General features: G+C 50.1%; 1 long non-coding RNA gene across 1 annotated transcript; it reads right to left on the bottom strand.

Annotated features, from left to right (window-relative positions):
- Positions 1-12748: 12748 nt before the first annotated feature.
- LOC143443121 (uncharacterized) lies at positions 12749-16671 on the bottom strand. The gene is made up of 3 exons (XR_013111870.1): positions 14718-16671; positions 13939-14002; positions 12749-13756 (listed from the first exon to the last, which is right to left on the bottom strand). It is a non-coding gene; the product is annotated as an uncharacterized LOC143443121 (long non-coding RNA).
- Between the last annotated feature and the right edge of the window lie 93 nt (positions 16672-16764).

Below are 16764 nucleotides of genomic sequence, written 5' to 3' on the forward strand. Positions count from 1 at the left end.
ATGGACAGTGCATGCATTTCACTGGCTTCCTGTGGAGGCCTACCTCTCCATGGGACTAGCCACCCAGCTGCTGCTTGCCACAGCAGGCTACCTGAGAGTCGACACCCCTCCCGCCCCCATTATTCTCCCACCCCTCCACTGCTCAACAGGCAGCCACACTCCACCTTGAATGCTTAGATTGCAGCTCCAGATTGTCCTTCAAGCTGCCCCGGCTTCTTAGAAATTCCTAGTCTTGCCATTTCTTCTCTGTCTCTCCAGGTAACTGTCCTCCAGCCATTCTGAACTTTCTCTCCCTGTTACCTATGTCTCCACCTTAGGGGGCTTCTTTCTAAGGACGGGCATTGGCCATGTCCATACAGGGCCAGGTGTGGATGATCTGTGAGGTGTTTGTTGAATGAGTGGTACGGTATTTCTGCCCTTCTCTAAAAGCTGGAGCCAGAAGAATCCATCACAACAGCTTGCAGCCGAGGTGAGTCAGAGGTTCAAAGCTTGTTTGCTGTCTCCATTGGCACAAAATGCCTGTTAGCCAAGAGACTTCTCAGGGAAGTTCTGGCCAGTCTGCCAGAACTGAGACCCTTGGAGATGACCTCACTAGACAGAAGGGTGTCAGGGCAGGAGCAGCCAGGAGGTGGCTTTTCACCTAGAAGTGCCCTGGCTCATGGGGGCATCAGCATGAAGGGAAAGTCTCTGGGATGTCTCAGATGGCCAGTGCAGGGGAGGGGGAATTAGGAGGGCAGGATGAGGGGTAGCAGAGCTGAGTAGCCTCTGAGTGCTTCCCCAGTGTGTGTAGAGAAGAGTGTTGTGCAGGAGGCAAGAATAATAGGGTAGTGTGCCCCCTCTGGAGCCAGGATGTAGAGAGGGGAGTCGTTTACCTGAAGGACGCCCCTCCTGGCAAATATGGGCTGCTGACAGGCTCTGGGAGTGATGTAAACATCCAGGCTCTTCAAGCCTTCCTACTCCACTCTGGGGAGGCCTAGAGACTTCACAGATGCTGAGCTGTGATTGATACCATGCGCTTGACAGCGGCTGGAGAAGTGCATGAACCGGATCAAGCAGGGATCGGGGGAGATTCTTGGCCCAGGAGCAGAAGTGAAGGGGCAGGAAGAGGGGGAGGAAGAGAGAGGGCTGCTTTCCCCACAGGCCCCTCATTCATACTGGTCCTTAGGACCCAACCCCATCATGGCATGCGGGGGAGATGCACTCAGAGGCAGGGCTAGCAGATTCCTAAAAGGCCGAGGCTTTGCCTCCAAAGGGAAAAAAAAAAAAAAGCTAGGTAGGGAGAGAATTGATGGGAAGAGTAGGGAGCAGGGTGCCGAGAGGAGGTGTGGAGGACAGGGGAGAAGGGAGACTCGCCTGAAGGTCTCTTCTTCCTTTTTTTTTTTTTTTTTTTTAAGAGCCACAAGCTGAGATCAAAGGCGATATTTTTACAGCAACTGAAATAGAAAACCACTGGACACACGGTGGGAGGTGAGCGACCAGGACACAGGCCCTTTTATGCAGCCTGTGGCTGGAGTCAGCATCCTGCCCTCTTGCCACAGGGAGCTGGGGACAGTGTGGCAGTGACTATCCCAGCTTGGGTTCGGGGAATCAAGGATAAAATGGGGATGAGCCTGGGTGCCAACTGCAGTCCTCGTTGGCAGAAGCATCTCAGGCTGGCACCTTCCACCCATGCAGCTATTGTTGTGGTTGTGTGGAGTTGTCTGTCATTGCAGGTGTCTATGCACAAGCCCCTGAGTCTTCCAGACAGTTCCCTGTAGGAAGGACTACTAGTGGCCCCTGTTTTGTGAAAAAAGAAACATACGGTTCAGTGAAAAAGTGACCTGAGTTCTGTCCCACAGGAGTTGGGAACAGATTCAGGATGGGATGTTGTGGACTCATCAACTCCCTTTATACTCGTTGTAACCTCCCATCCACCTACTCAAAGACCAAACTGTCCCTCTGTTAGCCACAGCTAGGTCCCCTGAGGTTCTCAGATACCAGCATTGACCACAAATACGCTGGGGTTGCATATTCTCAGGTCTGAATCCAGACTAATGAACCAGAGATTCTGAGAGTGAGACCCAGCTCTCCAGACTTCAACAACCTGCCCCAGGGATTCAGCTGGAAGCTGAAGTTGAGACTCCTGTACCACATTGCCTCAGTTTCCATAAGGTTAAGCTAACACATGGGCTGGGTGTGAACCTGGACCAGGCATCCTTTTAGCCTTATACAAATATTAACTCAGCGAACTTCACAAATGACCTCGTGAGAAAGCCTAATGAGATGGAGGCGTGCAGCAGCAGAGGAACCTGGGTAGGTTTGCACAGCTAAAAGGTGGCAGATTCTAGAGTCAAGCTTTTCCCGGCTATGTGAGACAAAATCCCCAGCAGTGGGTCAGGCTCCTAGAGGACATTCTGGGCATGACTGAGAATGTGGTCATACAGGTAGCATTACCTCACCTGAGAGAGAGGATGACCCCCTTTCTTTGAGATTTGCTGCTTTGTCAAGACTGAAGCATGAGTCAGCTGCAACACCAACTTCAGTGTCGGAACCCTGGGAAATGTCAGCCTCACCCTTCACCAGGCCACAAACTCAAAGCGCTATCCTGGGCTTTTTAGACACCTCACTTCATACGGGACGCAGAGTGGTCTCTCACAGGGAGTTGGGACCCCAGTTTGACCTCTCTGAGCCTGTTTCTCCTTCTATGAAGTAAAGGGTGATAGTTGTAAATCCACAGGGTTCTATGAGGTTGGGGATGGTGACATTTGTCATACCCAGAAGTGTGCACAGAGCAGCAGACTGTGGGTAAGACAACTACCTCCCTTCCTCCCCACTGCGTTCTGGTGGCTTTGGGGAATACCAGCGTCTGGAAAGGTTCAAAGGAAGATCTGAGTTCCTAAATGAACCAAGGGCACTTGGCCTCCGGCCCCACTGATCAGGCACACGGACTCCAGGGAGGTTTTGGAGGTTAAACATAGGCGCCTGCTGTATCCTGACATAAACTTAGTTACCTGTGTTGGGAAACACCAGCCCTACCACACTTCACCACATCTCACACACCACAGCACACTGCCCGGCCAGGCCAAACTAGGCTTCCGCAATCAGGACTGTGTTTGAGGACCAGTTGCCACCAGGCTGAGAACACCTGAAGCTTGTTAACTGTGGGTTCCCTGGGGGCTGACCCCTGCTTTGGCTTGGGGAGAATTACCTACAGACAGAACTTACAAAGGATGCAAACGAAGACCAGGTGAGGGGTGGCCATGAAGGTAGGGGGAGGCAGCATCTCTGGAGTGGCCTCTAGGGACCTAAGGAGAGCAGAGGAGAGCCTCATGCCTGACCCAGTCCCAGGCCTGGCCCAGCTCCAGTCCAGAGTGGCTCACCAGCTACACAGCCTGGGCACAGGGGCTGCCTTTTCCACTCTAGGCCTCAGTGTTCCCGTGTGAACATCTGGAAGGGGCTGACTGGAAGAGTATACACATAGAAGGCCTTGGCATTCATTCTAGAATTTGGGCCTCTGAGGTCTAGCTTAGTGCTACAGGGAGGTAAACAATCGGTAATTCAACCAGGTGCAAGTCAGTGGGAGGGAACCATGGCTCCATTCAGTCCTGGAGATCATAGGAGAATCAGGAGTGGAAGGCCAAAATTATGACTCCATATCTCAGAACCATCAGCTTAGGGTTCTTAGAGTCTAAAAGTAGTGCAAATGGTTATACTGGCCAGAGGCAGGGCAGGTATGAACTGAACCTTCCAGAAGCAGGGCTTCTAGCTGGGTGCATGGTCCAGAAGCCAGGGCCTTCTCCTTAGAACTCACCGCCCTTACCTGTCTCTCTCATAGACCACAGCCAATATTCACTGAGAACATTTTTATTATCATGCCATGCAGGGTTCTAGGTGATGTACACACATTAAAACCAATTGACCTTCCCTGTGTGGCAGGTCCTGATGACTGACAAGCCTGAAGTTTGGCTGCCACAGGCGGTCCTGACACTGTTCTTTCTTAAGATACCTCACAGGGCAGGCAGGCTGGTCCTAATACTACCCTGACCTCAGGCAGCCTCCTGTTCCCTCTTGGAATCCATGTCTCTGAAAAGCTGTGAGCCTGAGACTCACATACCTTGGTGACACAACCTCTTCTCAGGGAGGCCTGCTGAGGGCATTGGGGTGGATATGTCTCATAGGCCTTTGGGACTGAGGGCATACATGTGGTCAAAGTGTGCTTTCCCCAGCCTTGATTCTGTTCTGGATGCCTTACTTCTCAGTTGTTGTCTTCTGTCTTTAGACAGGTAAGTGTCCCTCAAGCACAGGCTGCAGAGTGTTCCTGAGCTGGGAGCCTTTGATTCATTGAGCTTCCAAGAATATATTTCTAAAGGCCCAGTCACAACACACTAAACACACTGCCACAATTAAACACTTGATCATTTTCAAATATGAAAAACTAACTAGAGGACTGTAGAAAATACAGACAACTTTAAAAATATGAAAACATATCTCCGGTTAGTTTTTCAGAGAAATCTTCACTTCCCTTCCCCATCCTTTCTTACCTCCCTCACCTCTGCACTGCTCTGAAAACGCCCTCCTCCAACCCCAGACATAATCAATATCTCACTACTTTTGCCAACAGCTGTTCCCTGAGGAATCCTTGACAGCAGATCCTGGAAGACTGCCTTAGACTGGATTCTGGAAAGGTCTGGTGGCGTCTTTCAGAACAGCAAAGTTTCCGCCCTAACAGAACTGTTTAAGTAGGAGATATTATAAAATTCCTCCTGGCCAGTGACCCAGAGACTGCAGGGGCCTCCAGGTCCCTTGCTTATTTTGTGGATTGGCTGTGTGACCCTGAGCCTGTTCCTACCCCTCTCTGAGTCTGTCTCATTAATTGTAAAGGATTGGGCCTGATAAGGTGGTTTCTTCCTGGCCAGTCCCAGGTGCTCGGGCTCAGCTTACTAGGACAGGGCTATCCTCCTGAGGATATGCTATCACACCCCTCTGAGTTCCCCTATGAAGAGGCTCAGACCAGAGTGCCTGTCCTGTGTATCATGCCTGCCTAGAGCTCCCAGAAGGCAGACATCCAGGGCCTGTGATAGTGTGAGGTATCTGGGGGGAGCTCCTGCCTGCCTGCCTTGCATCTGGAGACTGGGCCCAGGTTTACTAATGGGCCCACTCACTCCCACATGCTCACAGCTCTGAGATGTGTGGATCCTGGCCCAGCCCTCCACATGAAGTGTCAGTAATGTTTCCCAGAGGGCCTCGGGGCTCATGACATCATGGATAGTAGTTTCCATGTGGCACTCACAGAGCTAAGTCCATTTAAAAACGAGCAATGTCTTTTCTCCTCTTCCTCCTCCTCTTTCCTTTCTCTTTATATTTTGGCTGAGGCATGGAATATAAGCTAAACGACTGCAGGAATTTACACAGAAAATACACAGGCTGAATCCAAAACTGCCTCTGGTTTCTGAGGTCCTAAACACAATGGCAAAATCCAGAAGCTTCACTTGAGCACTGCCAAGAGACAGCACAACACTGGTCGTCTATTCATTCACTCCACCACTATTTACCAAGTTCCTTCTCTCTTCCAGCGTGGTCCAGTAATTCCTTAGAACTACAATGCAATGGAGAAGACAGAGAACAAGCCCATAATGAGCGTGACTCTGTTTAATGTTACTATTACTGAATACCAGAGGTAAGTCACGTAATAAGGAAAAGAAGTTTATGAAATGCCTGAGATATGATAGCCACATCTAGTCAGCTTCTGAGGAGGGCTCTGTGCCTTTTCTACTCATGTTGAAGAAACAGAAAGGATGTGGGCATGCATGTACGGAAGGAGACGTGTGAAAGGGACAGACTTACTTTATGACAACGCACTCGGAGGTAGTAATCCAGCCTGGAGATGTATTTATTTATTTATTTATTTGGAGACGAGAGAGACCTCACTCCTTCTTGTGAGAACTAATCTAATTTATTAAGAAAAAAACAAACCCATTCATGAGGGTGGTGTGTCCCTTTTCAGAAGATTTCCCTAACAGTGCCGTACACTGAGAGTCAGGCCTCTCCCATGCACCTTTGCAGGGCACATTATACTCCAACACACCACATAGATTGTGTTCTGTGATGTCAATAAAATCTCTGTCTGGAGGAAGCGCAGAGTACCAGCGGGTCACAGAGGGCGGCCAGGCAGCCTCATCAAAAGTGGGTTGGGTGTGAGAGAATCTCATCTCTGAAGCGGCTCTGTAGACATGTGGAAGAAGAGCTCCCCAAACTAAGGAAGGGCGTTGGTGATTGTGAGGACTGGAGGTGAGCTGGACATGGTGCTCGAAGCCTTGAATTCTCAGCTCCACACTGGGCTTCAGCAGCTCTGGACAGTCAGTCAGGGGACAGTCAGAGGCCACCTCCACATCCAACTGGTTGACTCCACTCAACAGCCTCCATTAGACACTTCGCATGGCCAGAGTGTGGCCAAGAATGCCTGTCAGAGACGCTCAAGTGTCAAACCTGAGCATGGCGGATGGGGTATCAGCAGGCCTGACTCCATGGCTGACTAGCCAGCCAGTCACATAACATAGGGCAAGGCGCTGCCCTTTCCTGAGCCTCAGTTTCCCTCTCTTTAAGAGGACAAAAAGGATGACTATACACAAAAGTGAGTTGTAAACTTAAGACTTTTTTCTTTTTCTTTTTTTGGAGACATGGCTTCACTATCTCAAACAACTGTGTTCCTAGGAGACCAGCGTGAGATCCCTGAAACCCTGGCTCCAGCCATGGGGGCCCGGGCATAGCCTCTTATGCGCATGCTCCTCTCTTGTTCTCTTGCGGACCCTGACTTGGCTCCCTCTGACCTTGCTCCAGGTCCGCTGCTTTGTGTGCTGGGGAGTCAAGGGCTGCTAGAGGGAGCAGCCGAAGCCATTACTAAGCTGAAAGATGGCTCTGCTTGGCAGGTCTTAGCTACCTGCAGGCAGACCCTGCTCCCCCACCCCAGCCTGGTGCCAGCTTCCCCCTCGGCAGTGGCTTGAGGTGAGAGCTTTTCCACCGTGCACAAGCCAAGCCTGGTTCTTGGCTCAGGGTTCAGTGAGCTGATTTCCGCTGTCCCCGCCCTGGCCGCCTGCTGCCCCAGGACCTGATGCAGGCCTGTAAGTTCTTTCAGCCCTTGGTGGTTTTTGCTGTTGTTGTTGTTGTTGTTGTTGTTGTTGTTGTTGTTGTTGTTGTTGTTGTTGTTTTTTCTCTTCTCTCACCTTTCAGTATGGCTCTATCCCTCTTCTGGAACTCTCTATGCCCCCCTCCCTCTCGCTCCTCCTCCTCCCTCCAATCAGTTAGCATTATGACAAGGGTGCACAACCCAAGAGAGATGGATGCATCAGGGTTCAAACCCCAGTCCCCCTCCCCCCACCCCGCACCCTTATGCTGCCTCAGTTTCCCATCCTAGGAAACTGGATGAGCTTTCCAATCCCTGCTCCTCTGGAACAAGTAAGCTGAGTCTGGAATCCTGCAAATAGTAGGTGCTCAACAAATAAGAAGTTCTCCCTTACCTTCCTTGTGTCCTTACCTTCCTTGTGTACTTTCTCCCCATGAGCTTCTGCTACACACAAAGGAACAAACAACACACACGCACAAGTGCACGTATACACACGCACACACACAGAGACACACACGCCACCTGCCCCCACCACACTATGAAACCAATAGTATTCAGTGCTCATTCTGGCCCCCATGCTGGAAGACATGCCTAGTTGTCATGCAAGCCACTGCCATGGGATTCCCAAAGGGATTTGTAAGATGTCCTCTAGGCTGTGACCTGGGCTCCAGAGTTGTTGGTTTGTTTGTTTGTTTGTTTCACCAATTAGAATACAGTAGAGACATGCTGTTGACATCACAGTATGCCCCACAGGCTTCTCAGTGACCCCATACCGCACCATGTATACTTACAAGCTTCTGGCTATTTCCTATGTCCTTGACCTCAACTAAAGAATCTAAATCCTCAATTTACTTTTTTAAAAAAACTCACTCTCTCGAGATGGAGTCTTGTGTCATCCAGGCCGACCTTTAACTCTTGTTAGAGTCAGGTGGGGATGGCCTTGAACTCTAACCGTGCTGCCACTTGCTAAGTAGTAGAATTGTGATCGAGCATTGTCACACCTGGCTGATTTGCATTAGTGACTGGGGAAGAGGAAATCAGAGCCATAGTGCCGACCTGGAAATGTGGATCAGTTGAGAGAGTGCTTGCCTGGGGTGCACGAACCCTGAGTCCGATCCCCAGTACTGCATATAACCATGCCTGGAATCTCAGCACTTGAGAAGTGGAGGTTGGAGGACCATAAGTCCAACGTCATCCTTGACTCTATGTTGAGTTCGGGAGACAGGTGACTCTGACTCAAAATAAAATTTAAAAAACGAGAACTCTTTTTACACTAAGATGGCTATAATAAAAACAACAGGAAATGTCGAGCTTTGCCAAGGCTGTGGAGAAACTGGATTGCTCTCGCGTTGCTGGTAGAAATGAGAAAAGGCACGGCACTGTGGAAGACTGGTGCTCTCCTAAAGTCATACAGCATCGCCATATAATCTAGCAATTCCACTCCTAGATATATACATCAAAGAATTGGAAACATGCATCTCATACAAGTGTTTGCACACTACTGTTCATAGCAGCATTATCTATAATGGCCCAAAGGGAAGCCGTCCAGCTGTTGAGTGGCTAAAGAGAACGCAGCAAGCATGTCCATGGGGTGGAGTGATACCACGAGAAGAGATGCAATGTCCACACATGCTGCAATATGGAGAAATTCCAACATGAACTTAAAATGTCCAGAAGAGAAAAATCCACATTTTTGTTTTTGAAGGAGATATAATGGTGTTTAAAGTCTGGGATGATGAGTGGTATTAGGTGTCACTGCTAATGGGTGTGGCATTGTTTCAGAGGGTGGTGGATGGAAGTGTTCTAGAGTTTGAAGCAGTGAGTAGGTTGTGTATCAGTTTTTAATGGCAATTGTATGGGGCTGGGGGAGTCTTTAACATATTAAGACTAGTACCACCATGTCAAAGATAAGAGATTACAGCCCAGAGAGACCGAGCAAGGACCTGAACCCAGAACTACCCTCATCCCTCTTTCTACTCCCTAAATTGTTAGTTCTGAGAGGATTGGATTCTCTACCAGGCCTGTTGCTCCAGTCGGGAAGCATAGCCTCAGGCTCACAGACAGCCCCAGGCAGGACGCTATGCATTGCCAGAGGACAGAGACCCACACTGGATAAACCCAAGGAAACTTGGGCTTGGTGGCCACTAGAGGTACAGGGGATGCTCAGGGCCACCAGTGACCTCCTCTCCACACCTAGGATTTTTCTTCTTCACATGAGTGGAAGCACTGAGATGGAAACTTCCCTCAAATCCACTTAAGCCACTCCAGGGAGACTCTTCAGTGTGCCCCCTTTCTAGATCAGTTATGTAGCTAGAAAATGGAATTCTCTAGAAGACCAGGTCTTCTGTCAGGGTCCTAGCCTCTGTGACTGGCACTTCTCCCCAGCCCAACATTCAGAAAATGGGGTTGGGGGTAGGTAGAGATGCATTTGTCAACAAGAAGAGGGAGACTGGGCAGGCTGAGTTTGTACTCAGCCACCTCCTGCCCTGGGCACCAAGGGCACTGCCGATTTTATCCCATCAGCCAGAGAAGGTAGCCATGGTGTTTGGAGGGCAAGTGACCTGGTGCTCAAGACTCAGTTTGTCTGCTTTCTGTCTGGGTGCAAGTAAGCAATGGATCTTGAGTCCCAGCTTCCGGAACTGCAGAATTAATTTTCATTGAGTTGAAAACATAGGAGATAAAGAATGCCAGCCCTCAGCCTGCTGCAGGGGAGGGCAGGGCTAAGCACCATTGCTACTGATGCTGTGAGTGGGTTCATGTTCAGCCACAGGTGAGAAGCTGAGGATTCTGGGAAAATGCTTCAATGGGTCCCAAGAATGGAATCGGCTGATGAAAGTCCAGTGCCTCTCCAAACTACTGGATGACTCTGCTCTGGCAATCTGTGCATTCTGAGCTCAGTGTCCCCTTAGCCAGTGAGAGCCGCTGAGTGGCAGCCCAGGGCTCTTGCTCATTTAAGGCTCCTATGAATGTGACAGTGTCATGAACCCACCCCCATATAGCCTCTATTTTGCAGCCCAAGAAGCCCTTACTACTGTTAGACATCTGTTTTTGGTTTTTTTGTTTTTGTTTTTTTGTTTTGTTTTTTTAGTTTTTTTTGGTTTTGGTTTTGGTTTTTTTTTTTGTTTGTTTGTTTTGTTTTGTTTTGTTTTGTTTTTTGGTAAGGCTATGGCCTGGGCATGGGTCTTCATAGGTGATTAGCCAACATAGGTGATGTTGAGAACGTGACTACTGCCTGTGAACAAACAGCCTTAAGTGGACCAGGCTCACTGGGGCTCTGATTGTCTGTGTGACTTTAATCAAGTCACTAATACCCCCTGGGTCTCTATGACTCTTGAGAAAAGGATTTATATTCGAGGGCAAGAGCCTGGGGCTAGGCCCACAGCCCTGAAGAAGTAGACGGGTGGCCCAGCCCCCACACTTCAGCTGCATCTAGTGACATCACCCCACCTCCTCCTGTTTCCCCAGCAACTGGGGTGCTGGAGGAGGCTCCCCAGAGGCCCAGAACGTCTGGATTTCTTTGCATACAACTGTACCTCATCCACATTTGCACAATTAAATTGTCAGTCTGGGTTAAGTGCTGTCTGTTGATGGCTGTCAGCCTCTCTCTGGCTTCGTTCACTAACTATTTGCTCAGACCCTGTGCAAATGACTTGCCCATCCCTCAGTTCTAGGGACTGAGAGTATGGTAGGAGGAGTGGGAGCCAAGAGGCCTAGATTCCAGCCCAACTAGGCCACATATCTGCTGTGAGTCTTGGTCAAGTCACTTCTCCTGTCTGAGCCTGTATCTCCTCATCATAAGAATAGGGCTATGGTGTCTACCCAGCCTTCATTCCTCTCAAGGTTCACAGGAGCCTGTAGCTGTGGCAGAGCTTAGAAACTGTGAACTCAATGCCAAGTCCAAGGTAGCTGAGAAAATGGGCATATGAAACCTGAGAGCAGCCTCTGACTCCCCACCATGTAGGTAAGGTTAGCCCACTCTCTGGTCTACCCTACTCTCTGGCTGTACATTTGGCTTCTCAGCTTCTTCCTAGCCAAAAGATGCAGAGTTGAGGCTCTAGGACAGAGGGTCAAGGGCCTGCTTCCCACAGATGTGCCCATCTATCCCAGATGTTCCATACCTTCCCCAGGTACAAGACTCCCAGACCTGCCTGCCCCAGACCAGAGGCAAGCTGTACCTGACCTTGCCCCTCTGTCTGGAGACCTCCCTGCCTCCCGTTGCTGGAGCAGGCCCTGAGTCAGGAGTGTAAGGCCTCCCACCCCTCTTCAGACTGGCAGCTCGAAGCCACAGATTCACCCTTCCCTGACACCATGCTTCCCTGACTTGTCTGTGCTCCCCCTGCTCCCTGCTAGGTGCCCCTCCCCCAGCAGCCTGCTGACAGACAGTTCCTCTCCCACCTACACATGAGCCGGCAAGCTTCCCATCTGGAATGGTTTATGTACCTGGCAGAAGAGGAACTAGCCTTTATCAGGGAGCTGTTACAGCCAAGCTTCACATCCATCATCTCCTCTGGGGCCCACTGCAACCCCAGGTGGTAAGCTTTACTCCTGTTTTCCAGGTGAGAACCAAGATTCAGGCACAAGAAGGATCCATACAGAGACAGTTGGCATGGCCGCTGAAGCTAAAATCACAGCTGGCAGAGCCCACTTGAGCTTAGGCCTGAGTGGACATACTTCCTGTATGGAGACTGAGGCACAAGTCCATGCAAATGCTTGCTATTAGTGAAATTGTGCTACTTTGCAAAGGCCAGAGACGCCTGTAATGCCCCAGCATCATCATATAGAAAAGGGGATCCTGGGAAGACAGCCTGGGTCTTCAAGAGTTGTGGGTCTTTGCTTCAGACTCTAGAGGGATGAGGAACTTCTTGCAGACAGAGCCATCCCATAATAGTAGAGACTGTCTTCGATGGCAGAAAGTGGGAGAATCCTGCCCCTGGGATTTGTGAGCAGGGCTGGCTGAGGGATGTGGACTCTTTCTTGTGGCACTGTGGAGCAACCAGTCTTTGTCTGGCTCTGATGTCACACAAAGGATGCAGCAGGGCCTGAGACCAAGGCACCACTGGTCCCATGTCCCCCTCAGATCACTGGCCACCTTGGGCTATGAGAATGGCCTACTCTTGAGACTGGGAACTTGTTTACATTGCACAATAATTGCAAATTTTAGCTTGTTCACTGTGTGTGTGTGTGTGTGTGTGTGTGTGTGTGTGTGTGTGATATACATACAATGTGTGTACATAAAGGTCACTACATGTCACTTTCTGTTTGTTCCTTTGTAACTAAGTTTCTCATTTGGACCTATGCTGGCAGCCAGCAAATTTCAGTGATCCTCCTGCCTCAGTTCCCTGACAGCTGAGTCAGAGAAGCACGCTGGCTGACTTTCCACATGGGTGCTGGGGGATTTCTACTCCTTATCCATAAGCAGAAAGTTCTCTTACCTGGGCTATCCTCAGCCCTATCTTTTTCACCCTGAGCTGTCCCTGAGAGCTGAGAGGGAAGCTTCTACAACACAGGGCTTGACTTCCAGCTTTTCTTCGTCATACTGGACAAACAATATCAGGGCAGCCCAAACAAGGGTGGAAGGGCAGACTTCACCTGTGGCAAGGTGCATTAGTCTGCTTTCTCATGCCTGTGATAGATAACTGGGAAAAACAATGTCATGGAAGGGAGATTTATTTCAGCTCATGATTTCACAGGCTTCAGTCCTTAGCCCTCTACCCCCAGCCTGCACTCTGAATCTTTAGGCTAAGCCCAGACTGAGACTCTCACTCAAAAGCATGGGAGTAGAGGCTCAGTGGCAGAAGAAACTGTACCCAGACACATGCCTGGTGGCTCCCTGCTTCCTGGTCTTCTGGTGACAGGAGCTCCTGGTGCTTCCCAGCATCTTCTCACCAACTGTCACTCAGAGGACACATGACCCAAGCAGTCAGCCAGCCCCTTCTCTGGGACTGACACATACACCAGAAGGGAAAGGTCTCTGACTAGAATTTCTACCTGGGGCTGTCACAGCCAATTCCCAAAGGAGGAGCAAAAGCAGGCCCAAGGCTGGTGGCTTCAGAGAATGATGGTACAACTCTTCCTCCAGGTCTCTGCTGCTCAAGTCTCCTGCCCAGAGTTCCTCGCAGGTGCACCAGTTGTGGCTCAGTTTCACTCCTGGAGACAACAGAGGCCTGAGAAAAACAAGCATTGTCCCCTGTGCAGCCACCATGGCCGTTCAACAATGAGAGCTGAGAGTGTCCTTTCAGAAGTGACGCCTCAGCAGACATGACGGGCAGTGTTTTGTTATGTGCACCCAGGAAAGCAACCACTCCCCACCCTATCCTGGGGTGCTATAGAATAATAACACCTCCCCTGTGGTCCTGAGGAGGAGGAGAACAGGCCCCTCCCAGGCAGTGGGCAGAAGCAGGTTTGCAGGTCTCTTGCATAACCTCTCTGCAGGCCTGGGGCTCAGTGGGCTCACTTGCAAAGAGACGAGTACCTCTGAGACAGGGACAGGTCTGGGATGTGTGTGCAGTGGGTCTCACACACACATATGTAGGAGCACACACGCACTTCCTATTTTATTATCTTCCAGAAGCCTTGAGGGGGTGCTGGTTGCTGTTTCTCCGATTGTACAAATGATGAAAGTAAAGATCGTGGTGGCTGAAATACATCTTCAGAGGCCTGCAGTGGGAAAGCAGAGGAAATCAGTGTGAGCCCCAGGCCAGAGGGCTTTGGTGACACAGTGGCTACTTAGTATGTCTCTCCCTTGTCTAGAAGGTTTGGCCTCTGGGCATGCTAAGCTGAACCCCTCTTTTCAGACACATGTTCCTTTGCCCCCTGGACAGGCCTTTTTCAAATCATACCTCTGTGTCCCTCTGTGTCAGTAAATGTTTCTGTCAGGTCCATCCAGGCTTGAGATGGGGAATCCTTGGGAGTTAGGAGAGAAAGAATAACTTTCCCTTCCCCATCCCTCCCTTTCTTCTTTTATTACTTTCTTCTCTTCTTCCCTCCCATCCCTGGCTCAACTTTTGCTGTAGACCAGAGTTAGGACTTGGGTTTTAGAGCCAGAGAGGCCCTTGGAGGGTTATCCAGCTCAACCCTCCCTATGGATGGGGCAGAGAGAGAGAGAGAGAGAGAGAGAGAGAGAGAGAGAGAGAGCAAGCAAACAGCAAGGCAGTGCTGAGTTCAGCAGGTAACCAGCTCTTCTGGCTCCTATCTGCAGTCCTGGAAACAGCCATTCAGCCTCCACCATCTCCAAGGCTTTAGCGGAAGTGAACAGAGGGGTCAGTGTGTGTGGGTCAGCATGACAGACAGAACTACAGCTGGTGCCTCACAGGGCACCGCACATGCAGGGTACAGCTGCAAAGCCATGGGTGGCAGCAAGCTCTCTGCAAGCAGACTTGACTGATCAGGTAAGCAATATCACCCTGGTGATGAGAAGGGAAGCATAAATGCTCCTAGCAGCAAGAGTGTCCTGCCCTGCTTTGCTGGGAGTCCTGTCCCCATTGAATTAGAGTCCAGGACCTAGGTGTCCAGAGCACGCCTTCTCCTTTGAGGAGATCTAGGCAGAGAAGGGGAATAAAAAGGGAAGATGATAAACAACCTTTCAAGCATCCAAGGGAACCCCTTCTAAAATACTCACGGGAGACTGGGCTGCAAGCAGGGCAGACTTGGTCCAGATTCCCTCTGATGCTCAGTCCAAGGTTTTGGCATCTCTCCCTTAGCCCTGCTCCGTCCCACTTAGGTTGAGGTGTCCCGCCTGAGCTGTGCCCTGTTCCTCACCCACCACAGAGGTGAGCAGTTGGCAGGAGCCACGGCTGGGCTACAGGTGTCCTAGCACTGCCTCCTGGCTTCTATCAGTCCCCAGGAGTCAAGGAAACTCACTCTGCTCCTCCTACATGATTTCTGTAGCCAGTGCCATGTTGACTCTGAGCAGGGGATGTCTGGCTCTGGGGATTAGCTCAGCTCTTTCCAGCAACTTCCTTTTGAGCCTTGGCTCAAAAGTCTGGGATATTAATCCAGACCATGGAGAATATAGATGATCTTTTGGGGTTATACTATTGCTATTTTATGGGTAAGAACAGGAGAATTTAAGCAACTCACTCAAGAACACACAGCTAAAAACAGAACCAGGATGATTCTACTGGAATCCCACATGGACTTTATTGTTGACAATTGCATTTCTGCAACAGGTGCTTACTCACTCTGTAGCCTACTCTCTAGTCTCTACTTCCGGTGATCCCCAAGTGCCAGGGTTACAACTGCCAGCTAAGGTGCTGGAGGAGAGTCTGAGGTCTATACTGTGATTCCTAATTGCTCTCCATTTCCATTCAACTGGAAGCAGAAGCTATCAGGCAGAAGTACTATTCATGAAAATGCTTGAGGACTGTTGACTTGCTTCTAGGAGCAGACGAGGCCACCTGGAATGGCTCTGACTGTGGTGTCTCTGGTGGCAGAGGAACTAAGGGCAAGTCAGCCCTTGGCCACCTTCACCTTCATCCCCAGCCTTCTGAAGGAAAGTCTTACCCTCCCTGGACTCCTGAATGCCTCACATAAAGCTCCCACTGCCATCCTGTAGTTTTTATAATGGGACTGACTTAGTACCCTGGGCTGGTCAGTGATGATGGCCAAGCGTTGTGTTCTTGTATTTACAGACTGTTCTTCTGTGTGTATGTAGTATATGCGTGGTGCTGCATGATGTGTGTGGAAAGTTGTATGTTTGTGAATGAACTGTTTGTGGGCAGTCTGTGTGTTGAGTTGCAACCTAATGACATGTATCTGACTACTACACACCTATGTGCTACTGGGTATATGAGATGCATACACATGTCCCCTGATAGTGTGTTTATAACCACTGTGATGATAGATATGTCCCAGCTCAGTATACCAGAGGACTGGTGTGACCAGAAGGTTTCAGAGTCATTGTGGTTCTCTCTCTCTCTCTCTCTCTCTCTCTCTCTCTCTCTCTCTCTCTCTCTCTCTGTGTGTGTGTGTGTGTATGTGTGTGTGTGTGTGTGTGTGTGTTTTGGGGAGAGCTTGAGAGCACTTTATCAGTAGCTACAAGGAGTGGGGGAAAGGTAGCACACAGCTTGGGAGAACCTAGGGAAGCCACTTCTTGCCTGCATTTCCCTTTTCTACTAATGAGCTAGATAAAACCCTGAGCACATTCTGATGTCGAAAACCCTAGAATGAGGAAGACAGAAACTGGTGGAACCACAGCATCTGATGGATAGTTAAAAACAGAGGGAAATAAGGCTGGCCTCAGGTCTAGACAAGAACAATTGAGGGTGATGGGCAGGATCAAGTCAGACAGGACTACACTCAGGGGAAGTCCTCTCCAGTGCCCGTTAGCTTCTGAAACCTGGTCCTCTGCTGGGACCGAGCCCCTGTGGCCGCTGGGTTTGCCCACACGACTCTCCTGCAACCAAGCCGAAATATAAGACACCGCCTACTTGGAGCCACTTTATGATGCACTTCGCATAGCAGAGCCCTAGCACCTCTTAGAAGTGAGCGCCCCTCTGAGATGCCTAGAAAGATGGCCCAATGAACCTTCTAGGATTAGGACCACAGCAGAAGCGAGGGCTTAAGACCCCCCCACCCCCGCCAACTCCTGAAGCAAGTAAGCTGCAAACGTCTTTAATAACGCTGACCTCCGCACTCTGATTCAAGTCAGCCCCTCCGGTTGGTTC

The sequence above is a fragment of the Arvicanthis niloticus genome, chromosome 1 (genome assembly GCF_011762505.2).
Source record: "Arvicanthis niloticus isolate mArvNil1 chromosome 1, mArvNil1.pat.X, whole genome shotgun sequence".
NCBI classification, from domain to species: Eukaryota; Metazoa; Chordata; class Mammalia; order Rodentia; family Muridae; genus Arvicanthis; species Arvicanthis niloticus.